We start from the raw sequence: 7,219 nt of genomic DNA, 5'->3' as shown, positions 1-7,219 counted from the left end.
GTTCCTCTGCGAGTGGGGGAGCGGCAGCAAACCCGGGAAGGGCCGGGCAAAGAGAACAGCGCAGGGTCCGGTGTCGTTCCTCCGCGAGTTGGGGAGCGACATAGTATGAAGAAAAGAAAAAAAAAAAAAACTTTGACAGTCAAGATGAGGGCTGTTCAAGTCATTGTTTCTCAAAGTGTTAATTTCACTTCCACAGCTTTCATTTTAGGTGCGCTATTAGTTCTCACAGATCAGGGAGAACATAAGGTATTTGTCCCTTTCGGATTAGCTTATTTCACTAGGTATGATGCTTCGCATTTTTATCCATTTTGTTGCAAATGGCCAGATTTCATTTTTAACTGCTGTGTAGTATTCCATGGTGTATATATATCCCATAATTTCTTTATCCTGTCTTCAGTTGATGGGCATTTTGGTTGACTATGTCTTAGCTATTGTGAATTTAGCTGCAATAAACATGGGGGTACAGATAACTCTTTCATATGCTAATTTCATTCCTTTTTGGTAAATTCTCAGGAGTGGGATTGCTGGGTCACATGGTAGGTCTATATTCATATTTCTGAGGTATCTGCATACTGTCTTCCATAGTGGCTTTTATCAGTTTACATTCCCACCAACAGTAGGTTAGGGTACTTTTCCCCCCACATCCTCTCCAGCATTCGTTGTTTGTTGATTTCTGTATGAAAGTCATTCTAACTGGGGTGAGGTGAAATCTTCTTGTGGTTTTGAGTTGCATTTCCCTGATGGCTAGTGATCCTGAACATTTTTTCTTGTGTCTGTTGGCCATTTGGATTTCCTCTTTTGAAAAATGTCTGTTTAAGTCCTTTGCCCATTTCTTAACTGGATTGTTTGTTTTGTTGTTGTGGAGATTCTTGATCTCTTTATAGATTCTGGTTATTAATCCTTTATCAGTTGCATAGTATCCAAGTAATTTCTCCCATTCTGTTGGTTGCCTCTTCACTTTCCTGAATGTTTCTTTTGCCATACAGAAGCTTCTCAATTTGATGTAATCCCAATTGTTCATTTTGGCTTTGACTACCTGTGCCTCTGGGGTCTTTTCCAGGAATTCTTTGCATGTGCCAATGCCTTTAAGAGTTTCCCCAAGGTTCTCAATTAATTTGATGGTGTCAGTTGGTAGATTTAGGTCTATAATCCATGTTGAGTGGATTTTTGTGTAAGATGTAAGGTGGGGTCTTGCTTCATACTTCGGCATGTGCAAATCCAATTTTCCCAGCATCATTTGTTGAAGAGACTGTCCTTGCTCCAGGGATGGTTTTAGCTCCTTGGTCAAATATAAGTTGGTGTAAATGCTTGGATCAATTTCTTGTGTTTCTATTCTGTTAAATTTGTTTATCCATCTATTTTTGTACCAGTACCAGGCTATTTTGATTCTAACTGCCTTGTAGCATGTCTTAAAATCTGTTATTGTGATGCCTCCAGGTTTGTTTTTGTTGTGGAAGATGCTTTAGCTATTTGAGATCTCCTGTGCCTCCAGATGAATTTCAGCATCATTTTTTCTAGATCTGAGAAGAATGTTTTTGGTATTTTGATTGGTATCTAATTGAATATGTAAATTGCTTTCAGAAGAATGGACATTTTGATCATGTTGATTCTTCCAATCCATGAACATGGATGATTTTTCCATTTTTTGGTATATTTTTCTATTTCTTTCTTTAATGTTTTGTAATTCTCATCGTAGAGATCTTTGACATCCTTGGTTAAATTTATTCCAAAGTATTTGATTTTTTTTGGTAGCTGTTGAGAATGGGATTCAGCTTAGAAGTTCTTTTGCAGTTGTAGCATTGTCTGTGTATCAAAGGCTGTTGATTTTTGTATATTGACTTTATATCCTGCTACTTTACCAAACTAGATTCAGTTGAAAGATCCACTGTTCTTGTGTTATCAGCTCACATATACAGGAGATTTGGCTCAAGTTAGTATAGAGTTAATCTTATGTGTACTAAGCTAATTGAGAATAGAATGTGGCCATTGCTGTGGCATAGTGGGTAAAACTGCCGCCTGTGGTGCAAGCATCCCATATGGGTGCTGGTTCAATTCCTGGTTCCACTTCCCATCCAGCTCTCTGCTATGGCCTGGGAAGGCAGCAGAAGATGGCCCAAGTCCTTGAGCCCCTACACCCATGTGGGAGACCTGGAAAAAGCTCCTGGATCCTGTCTTCAGATTGGCGCAGCTCTGGTCATTGCAGCCATTTGGGGAATGAACCAGTGGATGAAAGACCTCTCTCTCTCTCTCGCTCTCTCTTTCTCGCTCTGTTTCTGCCTCTCTGTAAATCTGCCTTTCAAATAAATAAATAAGTAATTCTTAAAAAAAAAATAGCACTTAGTAAAAAATAAGAATGGGAATGGGGGGGAGGAAGAAGGGTGGGAAGATGGGTACAGTGGGAAGAATCACTATGTTACTAAAGTTGTATTTATGAAATGCATGAAGTGTGTATACCTTAAATAAAAGATTTCTGAGAAAAAAGAAAATGAAGTGTTGGGGCTGGCATTGTACGTAGCAGTAAAGGCACTGCCTTCCACACCAGCATCTCATATAGGCGTTGGTTCAAGACTCAGCTGTTTCACTTCCAATCCAGTTCCCTGCTAATGTGCCTCAGAAAGGAGTGGAAGATGGCCCAAGTGGGAGATCTGGAAGAAGCTCTTGACTCCTGATTTTGGCCTGGCTTAGCCATGGCCAATGAGGCCATCTGGGAAGTGAACCAGCAGGTAGATGATCTCTCTCTGTCTTCCTTTCTCTGTGTAACTCTTTGAAATTAATACATAATTTTTAAAATGAAGTCTCTTGCCATGAATAAAAGCAAAATTAATTTGTGCCATGTGGGAATTGATCTCTGGACCTTGATTTTATTTTGTTTTTCAAGAACCATCTGAACTGATAATTCTGGACATCTGAACTTACACATTACCTAACAATAATCTACTGGCCATCAATTGTGAAGTCATAATAATCCTGATTCTATGACTGATAATATTTATTGGCATCAAATTATCTGATATATGGGATATTACATTTTTTCAATAAAAGTAAACTTTCTGAGGTTTAATTTTTTAAGCATTTTTTGGAGAAATTTAATTTACTTTGAAGAATAACCCAAGAATGATACATACCTTTTGCAAACACTTCGACATAACTATAGCTTATGAGACATTAATAACTAAAGTGAAGTAAATCTTTGAGAGCAAGTTTTACTATTAACTCTCATAATACAACTCTTTGAGGGCAAAGGTCCTGTATGGGAAGTTAGTGCACAGCAACTCCTGTTGTTAATTTAACAATTAACATTCTTATGTATGATGTCAGTGATCACCCAACGCTCTTGACATGAGCTGACTAGGCTATGGAAGCCTTTTGAATCCACGAACTCCTTTAGTATTAGACAAGGCCATAAGCAAATTAGAAGTTCTCTCCTCCCTTCAGAGAAAAGTACATCCTTCTTTGATGGCCACTTCTTTCCACTGGGGTCTCACACACAGAGGTCCTTCATGTAGGACACTTTTTGCCACAGTGTCTTGGCTTTCCATGCCTGAAATGCTCTCGTGGGCTTTTCAGCCAGATCAGAATGCTGTAAGGGCTGATTCTGAAGTCAGAGTGCTACTTCAAGCAATTGTCATTCTATGAGTCTGCTGTATGGAATGCTTCCCATGTCGGAGCGTTTGCTCTTTTTTAATTCTATCTATTATTATTACCAAACACTTAATCCTATTTTTATGATCACTTTAAAAACTCAATCCTATCCATATGCTCACTTTAACACTTAAAATGCTATTTTTACCACCCAGCTTAAGGGGACTTGGGGTCCCATGGCAAGTTTTTAAACTGTACCCTTAGAAATAAATCCATAGGAATGTATGTAGAACTATACTGTTTTAATGTTACAAACTTCATACATTTCACAATTACAACTTTAGGAACATGGTGATTCTTCCCACGTGCAGCCCTCCCACCCACTCTCTCAGCCCCCTTCCTCCTCCCTCTCATTCCTACTCTTTTTACTAAAAACATTTTCAATTAACTTTATATACATATGATTATCTCTATGTTAAGTAAAGAGTTCAACAAATGGTATGAAAAAAATTTGTTCCTCTATAGTAAAGACAAGGGCTGTTCAAGTCGTTGCTTCTCAAAATGTCAAATTCACTTCTACAGATTGCCTTTTAGGTGCTCTATTAGTTATCACAGGTCAGGGAGAACATATGGTGTTTGTCCCTTTGGGATTGGCTTATTTCATTAGGTATGATGCTTTGCATTTTCATCCATTTTGTTGCAAATGACCAGATTTCATTTTTAATTGCTGGATGGGAAGTGCAGCAGCTGAGACACTAAGCAGCATTCATATGGGATGCCAGTCACGGACAGAAGCTTTACTGGTTACACCACAACACCAGCCTCTACATAAGTGTTTCTGTTTTCTTGTGATTTAGTCTTGGTAGGATGTATGTTTCTAAGAATTTATCCATTTATTTTATATCGTCCAGTTTGTTGGCATATAACTGTTCATAGTAGTTTCTTGTGATCATTTGTATTTCTGCAATATCAGTTGTAATAGTTTTTGACTGTATGAGTCTTTTGCTTTACCATGATGAAGTACCTGAGGCTGAGTAATGTCTAAAGAAAATCAGTTTATTTAGCTCAGAATTCTGGAGGTTCAAGTGGATAGTGCTGTCTTCTGTTGGCTCTGATGAAGGCCTTTGGCTGAATCACAGTGTGGTAGATTCCATCATGGTGGAACGTATGAGAAGAGAAAGCAGTCATATGGCGAGGAGGAAGCAAAAGAGATTCAGGAGTCAGCTTTGCTCCTCTTCTTTTTTAAAGATTTATTTATTTTATTTGAAAGGCAGAGTTACAGAGAGGCAGAGGCAGAGAGAGAGAAAGGTCTTCTGTCTGCTGGTTCATTCACCAAATGGCCTCAATGGCCAGAGCTATGCCAATCCAGGAGCCACTGTTCATTTAGCAAGAGCTCTGGTATTTCTCATAGTCTTCTATCTATACCATGCCATTATCATTATCAACTTTCAACATCTAGCTAGGAATTTGGCCCCAGAAATAATGCATTACAACTGTACAACAAATTTTTATTTATCAGATGTTTTCACATGTACTTGATTCTCAGTGCCAAGGTGATTGTCATTTGGTATTATACTGTCCTCATTTGGCAACCGAGAATTACTCTTAGGTTCTGATAATTTGAGGGCTGTGCATAAGGTCCTTTGATGTTGAGTATATTGCTCTATTCACTTCTGATGGCTTGGCTTGGGTTCTAGGTCTTCGGTTGCAACTAAATAGTCTTGTGACTATTTTTTCTAAGATCAATTTATTTTTATTTATTTATTTATTTATTTGACAGGAAGAGTTAGAGAGAGAGAGAGAGAGAGAAGGGTCTTCCTTCCGTTAGTTCACCCCCCAAATGGCTGCTACGACCGGCGAACTGCGCCAATCTGAAGCCAGAAGCCAGGTGCTTCCTCCTGGTCTCCCATGCGGGTGCAGGGCCCAAGCACTTGGGCCGTGCCATCCTCCACTGCCTTCCCGGGCCACAGCAGAGAGCTGGACTGGAAGAGGAGCAACCAGGACAGAACTGGCGCCCTGATTGGGACTAGAACCCGGGGTGCTGGCGCCATAGGCGGAGGATTAGCCTAGTGAGCTGTGGCACAGGCCCAAGATCGATTTATTTATGTGGAAGTCAGAGTAACAGAAAGAGAGGGAAAGAGAGAGAGAGAGAGAGAGAGAGAGAGAGAGAGAGAAATCTTCCATCTTCTGGTTCACTCCCCAAATGAGCACAACAGCAGTGGTTGGTCCAGGCTGAAGCCAGGGAAGCCAAAGACAGGAGCCAGGAGTTTCTTCTGGATCTCCCACATGGGTGACAGAGGCTCAAGTACTTGAGCCATCTTCCATCTTCCACTGCTTTCCCCAGGCCAGTAGCAGGGAATTAGAGTCCAAGTGGAGCAGCTGGGACAAGAACCCTATATGAGATGCCACAGTTGCAGCAACAGGTTTACATGCTGTGCCACAATGCCAGCCCTGGTCTTGTGACTTTATAAGAGTCCTCCTTACTTTTTCTTTCTTTTTCCAAAAATAAGGAAATCAGATCATTATCTTGAAAGGTCCTCTATCTATGACAAGCAGTAAATGGCAAATGACTGATATAAAACTTTGGAAAAAATAATTTATTTTCGATAGAAGGCATAATGCCAGCATTTACTGTCAGGTTGATTTGCTTACTGTCTCCATGGGTTGATAACTATGTTCTTTGTTTAAGTCTACTGAGAGAAAATGGACCAATTAAAATGCGGGATTTGAGTTTTCATAAGCAGGTGGCAAAGTAGATCATGGAATTTCATATTTAGAACCATATAATAGATACAAATTATTTTGGGAACTTGTATGTTATTGCTTTCAGTGTGACCTGGACTTTATCATAATAGGAGTTGAAGTTCTACTTGTCGCTCCCCCTCTTCGTGGAGGAGCAACACTGAACCCTGCGCTGTTCTTTCGTCTGCTCGGCCCTCCCCGGGTTTGCTGCTGGTTCTTCCCGGGTTGGCTACTATCCCTTCCACCTCCGTGGAAGGGCAGTTCCCCCTGGCCACATTCCCCACTTCCGCAGGGGAGCGGCACACCGCCGGCCGGCTCTTCTCGGGGGCTGCACGGGTTCCCTTAGATGTTCCCCATAGATGTTCCTGGTGCATGCCGTCTCTCTCCTCCTTTATAGTCCTCCTCCGCCAATCCTAACTCGGCTGCCCACACGCCGAGTACGCTGCTCTCCAATCAGGAGCAAGTCCTACAGTTTATCAGTTGAACTGGAGGCAGCTGTGCGGAAGCTGTTTACTTCTCTCCCAACGCCACATTGTGGGAGAGCAGATGCATAGAATAAGTCTTAATTCGAGTAACTTAGTCTAGTCCGGATTGCTCCCCACACTACTTCCTCCTCTCATTAACTGGATAACTTTGAACAAATCCCTTCATCATTTCCCAAACTTTATCAAATGTGGATTAAAATGACAGCTTCATAGGGATGCTGTTAAAGGATAAAAGTGGTCCTCATTGAAGAGCTTTATATATGAAAATTACTGTGCACATTTGATTGGTTATTACTTGGTTGTTCAAAGAGCATTGCCTTTTTCGACTCATCTTAGTGAATGAAACTGGTAAAGGGAATATTTAGTGGCCATTGGTATTAAAAACCAGGAAACAATAGAAACAATTGGTT

This window comes from Oryctolagus cuniculus, chromosome 1, assembly GCF_964237555.1.
Source record: "Oryctolagus cuniculus chromosome 1, mOryCun1.1, whole genome shotgun sequence".
NCBI classification, from domain to species: Eukaryota; Metazoa; Chordata; class Mammalia; order Lagomorpha; family Leporidae; genus Oryctolagus; species Oryctolagus cuniculus.
This window is presented reverse-complemented; position numbering follows the sequence as displayed.